This window comes from Corvus hawaiiensis, chromosome W (assembly GCF_020740725.1).
Source record: "Corvus hawaiiensis isolate bCorHaw1 chromosome W, bCorHaw1.pri.cur, whole genome shotgun sequence".
Taxonomy (NCBI): Eukaryota; Metazoa; Chordata; class Aves; order Passeriformes; family Corvidae; genus Corvus; species Corvus hawaiiensis.
This window is the reverse complement of record NC_063254.1, coordinates 2,598,375-2,619,370: the sequence shown is the minus strand read 5'-3', so window position 1 is coordinate 2,619,370 and position 20,996 is coordinate 2,598,375.

Sequence of the window (20,996 nt, the reverse complement as noted above, 5' to 3'; positions counted from 1 at the left end):
TCATGGCTGCAGACCCTGCAGTAATTGTCATTCCGATCTCAAAGGAATACTTTGAGTGGAGCCTCATCCATAGTGCTCCTTTGCAAAGCGCGCTGCAAAACTTTTCAGGGCAGATCGCTTACCATTTGCCCAGCCATAAATTATTGCAGTTGGCAAAATCGACCGTACTTTCCTTGCGGCCGAGAAACAGCCGAGTGCCAGTGCAAGGACCCACCGTCTTTACGGATGGTTCAGGGAAAACTGGGAAAGCCATTGTTACCTGGAAGGAGGGATCGGAATGGCAGGTGCTGAAGGAACACGAGTCAGACTCTGCTCAGTTAGTTGAATTAAGGGCTGTTACCATGGCTTTTCAACAATTCTCACAGGAACCTTTGAATTTGGTTACTGACTCTGCTTATGTAGCAGATATCACCCAACGCTTAGATTGTTCATTTCTGAAGGAGGTGAACAATGCAGCTCTGCTTTCGTTGTTGCAAACCTTGTGGTCTGCAATTCAGGCTCGAGTGCATCCGTATTACATTCTGCACATTCGAAGCCACACCAATTTACCAGGGTTTCTAACAGAAGGCAATGCCAGGGCTGACATGCTGGCCAACCTTGCGTGGGTAGGGCCTCAACCTGACAAAATTGCACAAGCCAAGGCATCACACGGTTTCTTCCATCAAAGTGCACATACCCTGCAGAAGCAGTTTCATTTAACGCCAACCAAAGCACGCGACATTGTCAGCGCTTGTGCTGACTGTCACGGACTCGCTGCGCCTTTGCCAGCGGGGGTAAACCCCAGAGGGCTAAAAGCCTTGCAGATTTGGCAAACGGATGTAACTCACATCCCTGAATTTGGTTGGCTGAAATATGTGCACGTGTCTATTGACACTTTCTCCTCGGCTATGTGGGCTACTGCTCACACTGGAGAGAAGGGCCGTGATGTCATTGCCCATTGGAAATTGGCTTTCTCAGTCCTGGGCATGCCAGCTTCTGTGAAAACCGATAATGGTCCTGCCTACACCTCGGAGAAGACGCAGCAGTTTTTACACCTATGGGGTGTAGACCATACCTTTGGTATCCCACATTCTCCTACTGGCCAAGCCATTGTCGAACGCGCTCATGGTACCTTGAAGCGTGTTTTGGACAAACAAAAAGGGGGAATGCATGGAGAAACCTCACAGAGCCGACTAGCAAAAGCTTTGTATACAATTAATCACCTTACAGTACTACAAAATTCAAATAATCCTGTTATTCTGAATCGTTTTCTCTCATTGCAGTCTGCAGGCAAGAGACAACTGCCCCGGGCAAAAGTCTGGGTACGGAATTTACTCACTAACTAATGGGAGGACCCTCATGAGCTTATCGTTTGGGGTCATGGGTATGCTTGCGTTTCCACAGATACTGAGGTATGGTGGCTACCTTCAAAATGCGTTTGCCCTGACCTACAGCACCAGAGGCAGAACAGGCAACCTCCCAATGATGACCAGAACGCCAACCATCCAAATGGTGACCAGAATGTAGATCATCAGCCTAATGACTCTTCTGATGATGACCAGGATGTCAACCATCAGGCAGATGGTCCTTCTACAAGCAGAGACTGGGATGGTCCTTCCACAAGCAGAGACTGAACTTTAAATTTCTTGTTATGGAGTCAGATAGTTAAAGCCTTAAGGACATATTTAGAATTAATAACTGATGTAGATTTCTATTTAGGATTAATAGTAGAGTTGTTATCTTATAAAACAAAAAGGGGGAATTGTAGATACAAAAATGCTGCTAGCAAGGATTTTCTTGCTATTTTCTAAGTCCGTGAGAGATTTTTCTCTCTCACAGAAGAGGTAGCAGGGAATGTAAACAAACAAGCCACCTGCAACCTTGGAAAGTCTTGTTTATGGTATAGTAGAAAAATATTTTGACAATGGATGTTTTAGGATTTTAGCCAATCACCATCAAGGGGTGGCTGGTCCTTTGTCCAATTAGGCTATGAAGAAAAAAGTCTATAAAAGAGTTTGTAAAATAATTAAATCAATCAATCTTGCTGCACAATTCCTGCCTGCTGGATCTTCTCTCCTCCTCCTCCCTATGGCTGCGGGACACGGTGATATACCCTAGGGCTCAGGACTACGGTAATACTGAACATTCTCAAAAGATAACCTATCAAATTTAAAGGGAAGGGAAACCCCGTATCCTCCTCTTCTAACAATCTGGGTGCAATTACTAATAAATTCCCAAAACAGGCTACTGAAGCTAGGACTGGGGTTAGGACGGGGAAACCACATATCATACACACTTCGAACAGCTGCCTGTACCTCTGTTAACTTCTTATAAATCATTATCACAGGGCAAAGCAAGATAGAAATCCTGATTCGTCTCCCTTCTCTGTAAAATCTACATATCAGGGACAAGATTGGAGCAAGTTGTGGGTCGGCAAACAACCCTAGGGACCAAAAAAACACCAGTACCTCAGTGAAGCCTAAGGACCAGAAAGACATGAGTACATCAAGCCAGAGAGACATTATGAATTCAACCAACATGGTGACTACTTTACCCCAACACAGAATAAGTAAATTCAAACCAAAATGTAATTACTACAAGTTTTTTCACTTTCCTTCAAGCCACGCAGTTGGGTGCCACTAAATTTGTTCCGGTTTGGCCAAATTTAGAAATATATCCTCTGAGAGAAGGCAGGTCACCACCCCTCCCCCCACCAGGTTCGGGGAAAATAAATTTTCCTCAAAGGAAAATGAAAGAGATAAAAACTATTTATTTAACAAACACACGGGAAAAGGATAATAATGCTAAATAATAAAATCTCTCGCTGTGGAGAAAAAACCTGGGAAAGTGTTAGAGTCCTCCCTTTGGTCTCATCGGAGCTGGGGCTCGGCCCAGGGCCAGGCCCTCTGCGCTCGATGGAAAGTCCTCCCGATGTGTTCTAATTTCGAAGCAGTCCAGTGGAAAAGGGAGAAAATCCAAAATTCCAGGGAAGGAAAAAATTCAACTCTCAGTCTCTCTCCGGAGAAAAAGAAGCTGAACAACTGGCCAAAAAACTGACTCGGAAAACAGCAAGCTGGGTGTTTCCTCCCTCCCCTGCTGCAGCTGGGCAAAAGTCGCTATCTCTGTGTGACCTTGAACGAGCTGCAAACTGCTTTGAAAAGGTTTTGCTCAGTTTTTCCTTCCCCCTCTTAGGCTCAGTTTAGAGGCATAGAAAGGCACCAAGTTAATTTCTGGGCATAGGGCAGCGATATGGGATATATGTCATAAAGTCACCCTAAGACACTCATCATATTTTTCCAGTCAGCAGGAGTGAGAATATAGGCAGAACTTAATGTCTGTAAATATGTAATGAGTTGCTCAGAAGTTGCACCCGTGTCTTGTGCCAGCCTGCGCAACTCCTTCAAGACAGAGTACTCTACATCTTTATAGGATGGAGGCCTGGCCTGCTCGTCGACAACTGGGTATGCAGTTAGATATGGGGGGACCCTGTCTTGATCGTGTGTAGGGTACAGTTGCTGTACTGCCTGGGCATTACAAGATGCCGTGTCTGAATAGCTATTCAAAGTAACAGTCTCCGGAGGGGCAGTGGAGCTGGCCGGTAACTCCTGGCATGGCCTAGGTGGGGGGGGCGGCTTGGCCCAGGGGCCCACATGGGAGAGGGGTAGCTGCAGCATTCTAGAGGCCCTGCAAGGGCGGGGGATTAGTCGGAGAGGCCTTGATATCCACCACGGCTGTAGGGATGTCCACATCCAAGGCCGGGAGGCCACAGTTGGCGGCAGAGATTGGCAGAAGTGAAGTAGCCATGGAGGGGGCTGGTGAAGCAGCCGTAGGGGGGGCTGGTGACACAGCCGTAGGGGGGGCGTGTGCCAAGAGGGGGGGTGGCGAAAGAGGAGGCACCGGGGGAGAAGCCGTGGGCGGTGCGGAGGCCGTAGGAGAGGTGGGTGGTGCAGAGGCCGTAGGAGAGGTGGGTGGTGCAGAGGCGGGGCCAGGAGGGCTAGGCAGCACAGAGGCTGTGGGAGGAGTAGGCAGCACAGAGGTGGGGTTGGGTGGGGCGGAGGTGGGGAGGGCAGGCGGTGAGGGAGCTCTAGGACCCGGGGGAGACTGGAATGAGGGGGGGAGAGACAGGTTCCCAGGATAGCGGGGCTGCCAAACCTGCGTTGGATTCTGTAAGAGCTGACATTATAATTCCCCAAGTCGCAAGATACCTGGATGCACAGATGTCACTCGCACTTGCAAGATAGAAAAGTTTTTGCCCAACCGTTTGCCAAGCATCTAAGTAACAAATTCTGGCTAGTGGGATATCTTTGATATGCGTAGAAAGCCAATCTAGGAAAGAAAGGAATTTAGCATCGGAAACATCTCTGTTCTGCCTTCGTAAAAGCTGCCGCACAGTCTCTAGGGTCTGTTTCTGCTCAAGAGACAGCTTAGTACCCATTATTAACTGCAGTTCACCTCAAAGTGTCGAATGCCAAGTTTGATAAGGTGAAGCTGAGAGTTTGCTTGGGTTGTCTAAGTGTGCTGCCTGGGTTTGTCGCTGGAGCTCGCCGCCAGAGTTCACCGTAGGGATGCGCTGCCTGGAGCCGCTGCCAGAGTCCTTTGCGTGGGCTTGGGCACTGCCTGGGGCCACTGTGGGGGGTCCGCGGGAACCGGTGCAGGTCGCGGGCTGGGGCCGCTCCTGGGGCCCAGGGGCTTTGGTCCTGGGCGAGGTCCACTCTTCGTCGTAGGGTAGTTTTCTGCATTCGGGCGCCAGATGTAACAATATGGAGCGGCGAGGAGTCCCCAGGCAGGTGCAAAGGAGGAACTTTATTTACAAAAAACCTGGCCTTTTTATGCTGTTAGTCGGTTGTTAGTTTACATAGTTTTAAGGCACAACAAACCAAATTTAACCAACCACCATACACCACGGTGCGGGCACGAGGCATTCACGCAGCAAGCCTCACTTCCTCTATTCTAGCTGAGTCATTCTTCCACAGTCCATTTCTACTTAGGCTAAGTAACAGGCCGGAGCCATGATTTTACCAGGCCTTCCCTTTACAAAGCTTTACCTATCGGTCACAGGTAACACCATCCCTGAACTGGGAAATGCTATGGCAGACAAAACAGCAAAGGCAGTGGCTAGTGGGGTTCAGGTTCAAGCCCTAGTTTTAATCCCTTCTAGAATCCTTATGGGTGAAAAACCCCCACCATATGACACTGATGATTTAAATTGGATACAAGAAGAAAAGGGACAAATAGGAACAGACGGGTGGGCTAGAATAAAGGATCTCATAGTCATACCCAGAAAATTGTTAAAATTATTTATCCAAAACAAACATTCTAAGACACATTGAAGAGTTGATGCTTTACATAACCTCTTAAAGGACAAAGTGATAGCATTGAAATTAAAGGAGAATCAAGGACATAACTTCCACTTGTGAAATCTGTCTTAAAAACAACCCCAATACCACTGGTAGGCTAAACACAGGTACTGTCCCTAAAGGAGTTTTACCAGGGGATGTGTGGCAAATTGACTTTTCTGAATTACCTAGAAAAGAGGTATACAAGTATATTTTAGTCCTCACAGACACTTTTTCAGGTTGGCCAGAAGCTTTCCCTTGTACAAGAAATAAAGCTAGAGAAGTTGTTAAAGCTTTAGTACAAGAAATTATTCCACAATTTGGGGTACCCAGTGTTATGAATGGATGATGTAGGTTTAAATCAGCTCTTGCCTTTGCCCAGGCCTCTGGCAGCAGGCAGTTGTGTTATTGAGCTGTCCAGCACCCCAAAGATCCACTCTTATTTGCAAGTTCTTTAATAATGGCTAATTCGGTCTATTATAAAATGAATTATTTATTAATAGATGCAAAACTAACAGATGTAAGACTTAAAACAGACTATTACTACACAGGGATAAGACAAAAAGGGAATACTAATATTATACATGTGGAGTTAAAGGTACCATTAAATTTACAGCTAGCTAAGAAATAGTATAACTTAGGATCCAATTTTTCTTACCATCCAATCTTGATGGAGTACACATCGAAAAATCCTCTCTCTAAATTCCCAGGAAAGTGACCTCAGAGCTACATCCAGCTTTGGGGAGAAATCTTCTCACACATTCCCAAAGAAGTGTGCAAGAGAGTTCTGCTCTATGATAATTTGAGTGGGCTTTTATAGACATAAGAACCATGTCTTTTGGTCGCCGATGTTTATTTTCCTTTATCTCTTTCCACATCTGCTCTCATACCAAGATGTGTACTGGGGCTTGGTCTCAGACTCTCAGGAGCCTGGAGATGACCTCCTGCTGGGCTCTCTGGCTTCTTGCTGGGCTATTAATCTGGATTGAGTTATCTCTTCCAAATGCCCCAGCCATGAGAGAGGGAGGACGTCCTGCCACACCCAGGGAAATTAATTCTGATAGGGGATCACACTTTGTAGCCCAGGAAGTGCAGGGAGTTGTTGCTGCCTGCCCGAAGGGCCGCCCGGCCCCGGGACCTGCCCAGGCATGTCCGGACTTGTCTCTGCCATGTGCTCTGAATCCCCTTTGTTCCAAGCGCAGGTAGAATCTGAAAGTAGCATGGACTCCCCTGAAACAGAGTCCGATTGGCTGGTTACCACGGGTCCACCCCCTGCTCTCCCCGTTGCCCTCCCCCAAATAAAGGTGGCTGATCGCAGCTGGCCCGTCCCCGTTTCTCCTGCTTCTCCCTTCTGTGAACAGATTCTCTCGTCCCTCCTGGGACAGGAGGAATAAAGAAAACGAATACAGGCATGGAGTCAGGGCTATATTTCTACCTCTTTGCTTCTGCTTATGATGATAGCCTAACAGCTATCACTTGCCGTGTTTCGGAGCCACCGAGCTGCCGAATCGCCTGTGCCGTCTCTCCAGGCAGCTTGAGGCATTCCAGGGCATAGAACGGTGAGTCTGCCAACTGAGCAAGCAGTGAATTCTCGTCAAATGGCACCCAACGTGCTATCTTGGAACCATGGTTCTAGAGAGACTTTTTAGGGTGTCCCGGCAAGCCATATGTCAGCCAGAGTGAACCCTGTGCATGCAGTGCCAGCACTTTGCAGCCCTGCTGTTGCTTTTTGCATGGTAGCGAGCTCAGAGCACCAGCCAAAGCCCCCCCCCCCCCCCCGCCACATGGCATGGGAATGGCTGAACAGCAGAGGACCCACTTTGCTGATTTTTTTCCTCCGGATCTGCTTTCCTGTAGTAAATTCAAGGCTTTGGTGAGTATTTCCTCACTGGCTTAGGGGCTTGTGTCTTATACCTGGTTTTGGTGCAATTTTTTTTCTTTTTTTCCGTTTTTTCGCGATTTGGGGCTGAGGGAGTGGTGTTGCTTTTATAATGAGATCTGAAGTCTCTGCACACCACAAAGAAATATATTACCAAGTTCAGAGTTACCTTTCTTGTACTGGGCATAAATATCCTAAAAGTTTAGTTCAATCTTTTGTGCGCTGGCGTTTTCAGTACTTTCCTCAGCTAACCTCCAAAGACATAAGGTCTTCTGAGTTTTGGGATGGTGTCAGGAGAAAGCTTTCCTCGCTCAGGAGATGAAAGAGTTTCAAAATTTTTTCCTCTTCTGCTACTAACTTACACTTTGCCAAAGAAGAATGCAGTACAGGAAAAGCCACTGCAAAAACTCCCAGTCTACTCCCTTATACTTTCTCCTAACCCCCGTGTCCCTGATCCCGCTTCCCCTACGCTGGAAAACACGGCTGGAGCAGCCTGCTCTTTAGCACAGGAGAGCTATCGACCTCCTGGCCCACCCATGTCTCCTCAGCACCCTGCCTTGGACGGGATTCCGGAGCCTGTCCTGGGAACTTTCCAACCCCTTTTCTCCACTCCCATGTCTCCAGTTTCTAGTCCCCATGTTGTAAGCGCGTGAAAATACCCCTTTTCTTTAGCGGGGGGGGGGGATTCCGAGCGCAGGGGAGCCGGCCAGAGTCACGATACGAACACTGATATGATTTGAGCATCGTGCTCCTCTTTATTGTTTACTTACACCAGCTTATATCTACTTTACAAAGATTCACGCCCTATTCCCACGGGACCGCTTCTAAGCAGCAGAGGAGCCGACCAGTGTGTAACTTTGCCAAGTATTTTCAAGGCTGCCTGCTGCCAGGTGTCTTTCAAGCCTGTCTGCAGCATGAGGCCCCTTCAGGGGTTCTTCCCTAGCAACCCTGGGGTGCCCAGACTGTCCTGGGGTATCATATGGCCCTGTTCCACGAGGAATCCCTCTACACTTTTCCCCTGATCTCTTTGTTCCCAGGAACAGCAATAGCCATGTGCTTGTAGCGTGGGAAAAACCTCCCCCCCCCAAACCCCTTTTCCCTGAGTCTGTTTCCAACAATTGTGGAGGCCATGTAGCCTCATCTCCGAACTACACCTCCCACAATCCCTTTCACCTCCATCCCACAAATCTCCGAACTACACCTCCCACAATCCCTTTCACCTCCATCCCACAAATCCCTTCTTGTCTCCATCCCCTCCCATGCCTGCTTCGAAACCTATCCCCGCCCTCAACCCCGCCCTCACAGTGTCGTGTTTCACCCCTCCCTCAGTTCCCGCTGAGGAAGCGGGAACTGTTCCCACCCCTGAGGGTAGCACCCCCCCCTCTGCCCACAACCCCGCCCCAACCCCTCACTTCCTCCTGCTGCCTCCACTCCTCAACTCTCTGCCCACAACCCCGCCTCCCAACCCCTCCCCTCCTACTGCTGCCTCTGCCCCTGCACTCCCTGCCCCTGTCCCCCCTCCCCGCCCCTGTTTCCCACTGTCCAGCCCCATGATCCCACGGTCATGTGACTACCCCTTTACATCCAGGAACCCATGGCTACCAGGAAGTGCGTCCGGCTGCTACTACTCTCCCTCGTAGTAGCGCAGGAGCTAATCCTAGCTGGACTCCTTTCCCATATTCCAATATCAAAGATTTGTGCAAAGAAATTAAGGAGTTTGGGATGCATAGTCACTATTTTAAAAGCCTGTTAAGGGCTACCTTTTCAACGCATCTGTTTGTGCCTCATGATTTGATTACAATAATGCAATCCCTTCTCACCCCTGGTGAATTTGTGTTGTGGAAACAACAGTGGAAGCTAATTTTATCTGATTTATTGCAAGTTCTGTGGCAAACTCCGGATAATTATCTGGATTTTGACAACAATTATCTGACATTAGACCATTTATCTGGTGACAATAATATGGCAAATGCTCAAGAACAAGCAATGTTTATTCCACGCCCAGTCCTTATTGAAATAACACGTGCTGCTGAAAAGGCCTTAACATTAATACCATCTCAAACTCCTGAATCTCATGATACCAACTTTAAACAATTGCGAACTGAAAATATTATACAGTTTTATAATAATTTGTGTGAAGCAATCTTTTCCCAGGTCCCGAATCCAGACCTGCAACAAGCATTCCTGCTTGAACTGCTCCAGGCCAATACGAATGAGGCTTGCAAGCAAGTGATCCTGAGTCTTCCCTTGCGTCCACCCGCAACTGTTGAAACCATCCTCAAAGTTTGTACAAAGAAGGTGCAGCTGAACACAGCTGTTCCCTTTTCAAAAAAAGTGGGGATGGTGGGGAAGGCCGAGAGGACGCAGTGGGTACAGGGGAAACTCAATCTCGAGGTAACCTCGTGTGCTACCATTGTCACAAAAAGGGACACGTGACTCGGAATTGCAGAGCAATTATAAATGCTGCTAAAAATTCTTTAAAGACTTTTTCCCCAGGTCAACAGCAGGGAAACTAACGGCCCAGCATATCACAGCTCTGCGTTCGGACATAAATGGAGCCGCAGACAAAGTAACATGGACTCCGGGACTAAGGTTCAAGGTAACCTGTGATGTAGCACATCACTTCACCAGCAACAGACGGACTGTGATACCAATCACATTCCAAAATGTGGACCACATACTAGACTTTACATACCTTTTTGTTATTGGAGACACTCAGGAAACACCTGCTGAGATAGAGGTTACACCTACACTCATGAAAGTGGATCGGAATGGGGGTTCTATCCTAATGGCACACTGTATACGTCCACCATACTTTATGCCAAAGGGTCAGGTCATTGCACAAGCCATTCCACTGCCCAAATACCTGCCCACAGATGGTCATATGCCAGCCATCTGTTGGACTGAGGTTCTGGGAAACGATAAACCTATAGTGGAATGTAAGCTCCGTCATGGATCTCATAAAATCAATATCATGGGAAGGATAGACACAGGTGCTGATGTGTCTGTCATTCCATTTGATAAGTGGCCTGCACAATGGGAATTGCAGTCTCAGGGTATCATACAAGGGATTGGAGGTTACCAAATTGCAAAGCAATCCAAAAACATCATTCAAATTGAAGGTCCTGAAGGACAAATAGTGACACTTCGTCCGTATGTCCTGGACACCAAATTCACCCTGTGGGGAACGGATGCCATGTCTCAGTGGGGAACAAAAATTTATATCACCCCTGGACATCAAAATTTTCCCTTGCGGCCACTGGAGCTGAGTGCCTTCCACAAAAATTGACTTGGAAAACTGATAAACCTGTGTGGATTGACCAGTGGATGCTAAAAAATGAAAAGTTAAAGGCACTCCACACATTAGTAAATGAACAATTAGCTAAAGGGAACATCGCGCCAACTAATAGGCCCTGGAACTCGCCCGTGTTTGTAACACAAAAACCGGGAAAGAACAAATATAGGCTCCTCCAAGATCTTAGAGAAATCAATAAGGTTATTGAGGGCATGGGACCCCTTCACCAGGTATGCCATCACCTTCAATGCTCCCACAACATTGGAATTTGGCTGTCCTTGATATTAAAGATTGCTTCTTCCATATTCCACTCCACCCTGCAGATGCCCCTCGATTTGCATTTTCCGTGCCCTCTATTAATCGTGAGGCCCCCATGAAACATTACCATTGGCTCGTGCTTCCCCAAGGTATGAAAAACTCCCTAACTCTCTGTCAAGAGTATATTGCTAAAATTCTATCCGTGCCAAAGCAGAGAAAGCCATCATCCTACATTACATGGATGATGTACTGATATGTGCTCCCAACAACCAGTACCTTGAGTGGACACTTAACATGGTGATTGAGGCCCTAGAGTCCAAGGGCTTTGAATTACAACCAGAAAAAATGCAGAGAACAAGCCCTTGGAAATACCTTGGACTCAAAATCTCAGAAACCTCTATCACCCCAACACCCATCACCATTAATAACAATCCAAAAACATTAGAAGAAATGCAACAGCTCTGTGGATCACTGACTTATATAAGACCCTGGTTGGGACTCACCACAGAGGACGTGGCTCCTATTATGAACCTGCTGTCAGGGGGAGGTGGTCCAGCATCTCCTAGATCCCTGACAGAAGAGGCAAGGCAGTCCCTCAAAAGGGTGCAAGAGGCACTTTCCACCAGGCGGGCACACAGGTATCAGCCCTTCCTACCCTTTAAGCTTGTCATTCTGGGGAAGGTACCATGCTTTCACGGCCTCATTTTTCAGTGGGACAAGGAGCAGAAGGAACACCTCATCATAACTGAATGGGTGTTCCTCCCACTCCAACCATCCAAGACTATAACGCAGCCACAAGAACTGATGGCTAAAATTATCATGAAGGGTAGAGCAAGGCTCCGCACCCTGGCAGGATGTGACTTTGCGTGCATCTACTTACCTGTAACAGCAGACTCATTAGAACACCTGCTTCAAAATAATATGAACTTACAATTTGCATTAGACAGTTACTCAGGCCAAATATCAAATCATTACCCACAACATCAATTGTTTAATCTGGCATTCTCTTTTATCCCTTGATGCTCTAACCATTTTTACCGATGGCTCAGGGAAACCTAAGAAGTCAGTTATGACTTGGAAAGATCCTAAGATGCAAAAGTGGGAATATGACGTCAGGGTAATCCAGGGGTCGCCACAAGTAGCTGAACTGGCAGCTGTCGTTAGAGCATTTGAGAGGTTCAAAGAACCCTTTAATTTGGTCACTGATTCAGCATATGTAGCTGGAGTAACTGTGAGAGCAGAACACGCTCTCCTAAAAGAAGTTTCAAACAAGAAAATTTATGATCTGCTCTCAAAGCTGATTTATCTGCTTTCCCACTGAGAGCATCCCTATTTTGTCATGCGTGTGAGGTCACATACAAACCTGCCAGGATTTATTGCAGAGGGTGATCGTAGAGCTGATGCTCTGGCTATGCCAGTAGACCTAGTTTTATCAGCTGACTTACCAAAGCTCCCCCAAGTTTTTGAACAGGCAAAATTGAGCCATGCCATGTATCATCAAAATATTCCTGCTCTTATCCGCATGTTCCACTTATCGCGGACACAGGCAAAAGCAATAGTGGCAACACGTCCCAACTGCCAGAAGCTACAGCTTCCATCACTGGGCATTGGGATTAATCCCAGAGGCATTAAGAGCAGTGAAGTGTGCCAGATGGACATTACACATTTCCCTGAATTTGGGAGATTAAAATACGTTCATGTTTCTATTGATACCTTCTCTGGTGCTATGTATGCCTCGACACATGCTGTTGAAAAGGCTAAGGACATTGAAAAACATCTTGTCCAAGCCTTCGCTGTGATCGGTGTACCTGAGGAGATAAAAACTGATAATGGGCCTGCTTACATCTCTCAGGAGTTCAAAAACTTTTGCCAGCAGTGGGGATTTTGACATGTCACAGGTATTCCTCACTCCCCAACTGGACAAGGCATTGTTGAACGTGCCCACCAAACTCTTAAACGAATGTTGCTGCAACAATCAGGAACTACCAAAATCAACTCACCTGTCCTCAGACTCAGCAAAGCATTGTTTACAATAAGTTTCCTGAACGGCACCTTTGAGGATCCGAACCCTCCGATCTGTCGTCATTTCCAGAACACCAGGAGACAGAAGCTGGAAGAAAATCAAGAGGTCCTGATCTGGGACCCAGAGACTCAAAAGATCCAGGGACCGTACAAACTTATAACTTGGGGACGTCGATACACTAGTGTATCCACCCCTCAGATATTGAGGTGGATCCCCAGCAAATGGGTAAAACCCTATGTTACTTCCACAAAGGTCAAGGAGGTCAAAACTGCCTCCTGGAGGAGTGTTAGGGACCGAGTCTGGAGAGCTGGCCAGAGTAACGACACGTACACCGATACGATTTGAGCATCGTTCTTCCTTTATTGTTTAACTATGCAAGCTTATATCTACTTTTGCAAAGATTCACGCCCAGTCCCTCTAGACGGCCTCTAATCAGCAGGGGAGCCGACCAGTGTATAACTTTGCCAAGGATATTCAAGGCTGCCTGCAGCCAGGTGCTTTCCAGGCTTGCTTGCAGCCAGGGGCCAGTTCAGGGGTTTTTCCTCAGCAACCCTGGGTTGTCCAATCTTTCCAGGGGTATCATATGCCCCTGTTCCACAAGGAATCCCTCTACAGAGTAGACGCCATAAGGAAGATCCTGATTTTGCACCTCCATTTGAACCCTTTGCACTGGATTTCAATGTTGATCCCCTAAGTTAAGTTATGCTGCTTGCACTCACATTTTGTACTTTATTTTGTAGATCCTCCTCCTGATACCCCGTACCATAGATGTCCTGACTAACCTCCTGAGTCTTCTCCCCTATCTGATGTCCTAGAAAGCCATATCAATGGCCGTGTGGACTGTCGCACAGCCCAAAAACAAGCTTGAGGGGTTACGCTGCATGAACTTTTCATCTCGCAGTCAAATCATTCCACGTCTCCATAAGGAGATCAAGGACTAAATCAACCATCTGAAAGAAGAACTGGGGGACTGGTTTAGGGACATCCTGGGTAGTGTCGGGTTATAGGGACGGTGGATTTCAATTATGTTTTGCACTGTTGTTTTATTACTCTTTTGTACACTAAGTTACTCAGGGTCACAGCCCAGCTTTAAAGAAAAAAATGGGGAATTTTTGCTGTCTGCCCGAAGGGCCGGCTGGCCTCGGGACCCGCCCAGGCATGTCCGGACTTGTCTCTGCCATGTGCTCTGAATCCCCTTTGTTCCAAGCGCAGGTAGAATCTGAAAGTAGCACGGACTCCCCCGAAACAGAGTCCGATTGGCTGGTTACCACGGGTCCACCCCCTGCTCTCCCCGTTGCCCTCCCCCAAATAAAGGTGGCTGATCGCAGCTGGCCCGTCCCCGTTTCTCCTGCTTCTCCCTTCTGTGAACAGATTCTCTCGTCCCTCCTGGGACAGGAGGAATAAAGAAAACAGGAATACAGGCACGGAGTCAGGGCTACATTTCTACCTCTTTGCTTCTGCTTATGATGATAGCCTAACAGCTATCACTTGCCGTGTTTCGGAGCCACCGAGCCGCCGGATTGCCTGTGCCGTCTCTCCAGGCAGCTTGAGGCATTCCAGGGCATAGAACGGTGAGTCTGCCAACTGAGCAAGCAGTGAATTCTCGTCAGGGAGTGAGTTATCTAGTGGGTATACAATGGCAACTACATATACCATACAGACCACAGGCAAGTGGACAAGTAGAAAAGATGAATCACTTCATAAAGCAACAATTAGCCAAAATTTGTCAAGAAACTAATTTATATTGGTATCAGGCTCTGCCCATGGCTTTGCTAAGAATCAGAGTAAAACCACAGCTCAAGGAAAAACTGTCCCTTTGTAATTCTGTATGGAAGGCCCTATGGAAGAAACGTGATTCACAATGACACTGTGGTTCTGGTAGGGCAAAGCTACCTAATAGATTATGTAAAGCATTTAGGTCAAAAATTGCAATCATTACACACTACAGTTGTTAATTGTCAACCACCACCACCTGATAAACCCTTTCATAATGTGAATCCAGGGGATTGGGTTTATGTTAAGTCTCTTTCAGGGGATCCACTCCAGGAAAAATGGGAAGGACCTTATCAGACACTGCTGACCACTCATACAGCAATTAAAGTACAAGGAAAACCAACTTGGATCCCTTATACAGGGACCAAACCTGCACCAAAACCAGAGTGGGAGGCAAGAAGAACAGGACCCCTGCGCCTTCAAATATGAAAAATCGACAAAACCTGATTTGGACCATATTAGTAACATTGGTAATTGGGGCGGGCTCGTGGGACCAAAATACATACCTTCAATTGCTCAAAGGTCTTGTTGAGAATTTTAATCTAACTGATTGCTGGATATGTTCCCAGCTGCCTGAAAATTCTGCTAGAGGCTTTTCTTTGGTTGGGGCAACATTCCCTAATACAACAACAATCTATGCTGCACTTAGTACTAACAGGCTTTCACATTATGTCAACATATCCCTAGATCAACTTCAGTGGAAATTAGAGTTTGAAGAGCCAATAAGTGAGTCCTCACAGGTACCCTGTGTGCAGAGGTGCTGGGAAGAATTGATACCTAAAAACTCAGGAGAAAATAAGACCGACTCCAAATGTGGGAACTTAACATTTATAGGGAGTTATCCTAACTGCTCAGGTTTTTGGACCTATGGGGGGTCTAATATGTCGAATAAGAATCAAATGAGACGAGGACCAAAGCCCAGGGGTTGGCCAGTGTCCCCAGGACAGGGTTGGTATTGGATATGTGGACACAGCGCCTATAAATTTTTACCCTTGGGATGGCAAGGCCACTGTGCAATAGGACCAGTATTTCCCCACATTACTGTTGTTTCTCAACTACAAGGCTTACTCTGAACTTTTGTACGAAGGACCAAAAGGACATCAAACCCCTTAATAGATGAGCCCACTGGATTTCACAGCTTTTCCAGATGGTTTATACCCAGACTCGGAGTAAGTGAGCTAGAGAAATCAATAGTGAATCTTTCCACTACTGTAGAAACCATAATGAATGCCACTGCAGATGATATAAGAGCACAGCAAATCGAGATTAAGAGTATCTCACAATTAACTATACAAAGTAGACTTGCATTAGATTTGCTGTATGTCAAAGAAGGAGGAGTATGTACAGTTATAAATACAAGCTGTTGCAGTTATGTTGATTTAAATAAACAAATAGAAACAGATTTGCAGACAATTCTGGACAAAACGTGAACATTGCATCAGATTACCTTAGATGACACTTCTTGGGGGTTTAAAGAGATATGGGATAAGCTTACAGCATGGTTACCCAACTTATCCTGGCTTAAACAATTGTTTGTAATAGTTATTTGTGTTATTACATTGTTATTTACAGTTTGTATTAGTAGTTATTGTTGTATGATATTATGTACTTGGAATTGCAATGCTTATGCTCAATGGCAAACATACAAACTTAGAAACAAGATAGAGAAGGGCACTTTCAAGACATGCAAGTGTGTAAAGAATTACAAATGATCAAGAAAAAAAGGGAGGATTGAGAGAGGGAGATCAATAGTTAACTCATGTAAGCACAACTTAACTGCTGAGAGTCAGCAAATGTTAATCACAAGCCTAAGAAGCAGGATGTGCCTTAGCCTTGTCAAGATAAGAGGAACAGAACCTGTTGAAACCAGCACAGAAACTGCTGAGTCAGCCAACAAAAGACTGCTCATGCTCCAGAAAGAAAGGTGAAAAGTGCATTGTGATGAAGACTACTAGCCTTCATCAGAAAGACCCCCAAGGAAGACGCGGGGCCTTCCCCAGTGCGACCACCAGGGTACACAGCGCCTGTGAGTCACATATGCTAATGATATTAATGATTTCCGAGAAGTAATTTGTACACCCACTCCTATCCCAAGAAATGTGATGAATATTCATGAATTTTAACCATATACAGTGCTGTGTGAAGTGCTGTGTGTGCGTGTTAGGAGGAGCGATCCCCCACGCACCTGGCACGCTGAATAAAGCAAATGCCCGCTTCTCTGACTCTGTCTCTGAAGTGTCTCTAGGCTTGGTTTGGAGCGATTCAGTTTAAACCAGATCGTAAAACTCTCTTTCCCTGATGCCATGAAGATTTTTTGCCTTTTCTTTTATACCCCTGTTACACCTTTTTACAACTTCTGTATTCTTAGTGCTTTTTACCTACATTCTTGGACTTGTTTGTCAAGCTAAGAGACTAAACATTTTAGAAGCTTCGTAGCTAGGGATCAGTGTGCCCCAGACCCCAAGGTCCTCTCCAGAACACATTCTATAAACTAAGATAGAACCATCCAGGGGAAGGTTCCTTGGGGAGGGGGGCTCACTTGAGCCTCTCATTGGGGAATCTTTGATAGATATGCTAATTAGTAAAACCTATAATGTTATACCCGATCTTTTGGGGTATATTCGGTGGGGTGCATCTCGATGCATATGACCTGGACGTGTGCACCTAAGGATCCTTAAAATAAATACCAAGGTAAAATCCCTTTTTCCCTTCTAACCGTGTATCTCTTGTTTTTAAGACCAGGAAAAGGCATCAGTTGCTGGCGACCACGAAGGGACCCTAAAGACCTTGAAACTCGCAGTCTTGGGTTGGAACACATCTTGCTTTGCCCCTCTCTTTGCCGGCAAATTACAGAGGGGCCGGAGCAACAATCCAAGACTGTGACCAGGACTTTAGGACCCAGCACGGAAAGGCAGAAGCACGGAAAGAGGTGAGTGAAAAGGGGATCGATACTACCGAGACTGTGCTAGCACTAGGGAAGGAGATCTCCGAGGGGGTTGGAAAGGTTGGGGGCATAGAAGCCCACGAAAGGGAAAAGCTTAAACTTTTCCCCTGCAAACTGTGGAAAGGAGGGGACGCCCTCCGTGGAGCCCACAGGAGCCCAGAGGCTGCACCCTACGCAGCTGCAGGAGTGGCTCAGAGGTTGGTTGGTTGAGACGTTGGGAAGTTGTGGGTTCGAATCCTGTTCAGACCAGATTTTCGCACGCGCGCATTTACTGCTTGCTAAAACTAGTTGGTTTTTAGTATTTTAAAGTGCTGTTTTGAAGTGTTTGTGTAGTAACCTAGATAAACTGCCTGGGAAATTGGAATTCCGAGGCCAGATTGCAGGCTGAATTCCGGAGTTAAGAGCTTTCCTCTGGCAGAGTTTTCCTGTCTGTGAGCAAACATGGGCGGTGTGAATGAAAAAATCCCTCCTAACAGCCCATTAGAGTTGATAATAAAACACTGGAGATGGCTGACAGGGCAAAAAACTACTTTGGACACCCGAGAATTGATCAGACTGTCTACACGGGTTTGGCCGACTTTAAAATTAAGTCAAGGAAATTGGCCTCGCTATGGGAGTTTGGAAAGTAACATCATTACCGACCTGATGATAGAATTGAGATCATTATGTAGGTTTGATGAACTAAGATATGCAGAACTTTTTACTATGTACCTGAACAGGGAAGAAGCATATGTAGTAGACAAAAGTAATATGGAAATGACTTTGAGGAGGAGAAAAGGAAAGAAAAAGCTGCAACAAGCTAGCTTGTATACTAATACGGACAGAGAAATCAATATGACAGATCTAGATATGATGGACCCAGCTTTGCGCGATGGGGGGGGGGTCTCCCCACCCTGTTCAACCACCGGGGCAGCCCGCACAAGTGGGCGTGGGGGCGGCTCTGCCGCCTCTGCCATAGCCGCTGCCGCCTCCGCCTCCGCTGTCTCCGCCGCTGTCCAAGCAGGGGCAGGGGAGGGGGCAAGCGGACAGCTCCAAGCCAGAGGAGCGGCGCGGGGCCTCCCTGCCCCCAGCCTCGTCAGGGGCGGAGGGCGGGCGCAGAGGTGGGAGAGATGCAGGTATGCCACCGCCCCCTGACCGCCCCAGAGGCAGAGAAGGGGCAGGTATGCCACCACCCCCTGACTTTTCCAGAGGCAGAGAAGAGGTGGACTGGCCACCGCCCCCTGACTGCCCCAGAGGCGGAGAAGGGGTGGACTGGCCACCGGCCCCTGACTTTTCCAGAGGCAGAGAAGGGGTGGATTGTCCACCGGCCCCTGACCACCCCAGAGGCAGAGAAGGTGCAGACTGGCCGCCACCCCCTGACTTTTCCAGAGGCAGAGACGAGGAAGGGGGAGGGGAAAAGGAAGGCTGGCCACCTTTCCCCGAGTACCCGGAACACGGAAGTGAAGGCAGAAATGGACACGGGCAATTGCGGAGGCATTCCCCAATACAGAGAACCGCAAGTTTCCGAGCCAGACACAGGAGGAGCCACTCGCTCTCCCCACCCTGCGGCGCAGACAATGTTAAAGCTGAGGGCAGATGGGATGGCCCTGACCCAGGCGGCTCTTGCGGAGCTAGGGACAGGAGAAGCTGCTTGCAGCCCCTGCCTCCTTACCCCTCCACTGCCGCAAAAAGCAAGACAGTTCCTGATCAACATTCAGCTGGAACAATCTTTAAAATTATGTACTAGTTTGAAAACAAACCAGTGGGAGGCACCAAGTCAGAATAACAATTTAATGGAAATTAAAGAAAAGGAAAAAATGTAAAAGAAAACACTGGTTCAAACTGACAGAGTCAAGGTACAACCTGAGTCCCTGTTAGGCAGGGTGGTGGTAGCAGTCTGGTAGAATGGTGGCTGCAGTCCTCTGAAGCAGTGATCCTGTAGTAAAAGAGTCTGCTCTTCCTCAGAAAGTCCAATGGTGGCTGTGTAGCTCCTGTCCTCTGGAAATCCAGTGGGAAGGGGTGTCTCTGGTGGTCAGAGTCCCAGATTATATCCACGATGGGATGCTTGGTTCCTCCCTCTGGGTGGAGCATCTCACAATGGGGTAATGAGTCATGAGGCAAAGTGTTGATTAGACTCGTTAACAGAAGATAGTCCAGAGGGAGTTATCTCTGAGTCAGGCGGCAGGACAATGATGGGCAATTAACAGAAAGATAGTCTGGGGAGAGGAGGCAAGGAAACACTGCCCCACCTGGTTTCAACAGCTCCTGAGGATGGTAATAGAATACACTGCAACCCAGGACAAAAATCAATGAACCAATTTCAATTAAAAGCGAAGGGGATGATTCTGATACAGATGGTTCTCACGGGGAGGGTGGGAGAAGAAGGGGTAAGATAGCCCGAGAAGCTATGAAAGCAGTCAGTCCCGTCGCTAAACACACAAGGCCCAAAGCAGATAAAGGGGGGGAGGAAGAACTTGCATTAGAAGCACCTCTGAGACAGGCTGTGGGAAATCAAGGAGTCATTTTTGTAAAAGCACCATTTTCTCTCGGAGAATTACAGCAGTGGAAAAACTCAATTGAGAAGTACAGGGACAACCCAGAGAGAGTAGCTATGCGTGTAGAAATGGCCATAAAATCCCAAAACCCAGATTGGGGTGATCTAAATGTTATGCTAGATGAATTATTGGATAAAACAGAGAGAGAAATGGTCAACAAAGCTGCTATATCTGCTATAGAAACTCAAATTGCAACTGGGAGTCTCCAAGGGTCAGTTAATGATATCTATCCCCTAGCAAACCCTGGCTGGGATCCCAATGTCCCAGAACAGATGGAAAAGCTGAAGCGACACCAAAAATAGGTGGTTGTTGGGTTAAAATGTGCCGTTCCTAAAGTAGTGAATTGGGCTAGGTTATATGAGATCAAACAAAATCCAAATGAGACCCCCACAGAGTTTCTAAATAGGCTTAAAGAGGTTGCACAAAAATACACTACCTTAGACCCTGACTCACCTGAGCAGCAGATCCACCTGGCCTACCTGTTTACAGGTCAATCTGCTAATGACATAAAGCTGCAAAAGATAGATGGGCCACCGGACATAAGTAAATTGTTGACTGTAGCCTGGAAGGTGTAGGAACCCAGAGTGCTGAGATTATTTCTCTGCCTGTTTTTAAGGGTTTTAACCCCCCTGAACAACACTAGTTTAGCTTCAAACCTTGGAAAAAAATTACCAACAGTCAGACAAGAACTAGAAAATACAGTGGTGTGAATTAGGTCTGCTATGTAAGACTGTCACAGCGTGAAAAATTTAGAGGTTTTGGGCTTCTGTTTGTAGTAAATAGATAAGAGTAAAAAATACCATAATGGAAGATTGTTGTTGTTCTCTAAACCTTCCTCTCCTTCTTCTACTACTCCATATTCTGCAGTAAAAGTGGTTTGGAATGATTGGATAGAAAATTCCGCAGTTCCTAGTTGTGTTACTGAATAATTGGTAGGAAAGTGAAAATAATGTACGTTTTTAGTAACTATTGGTT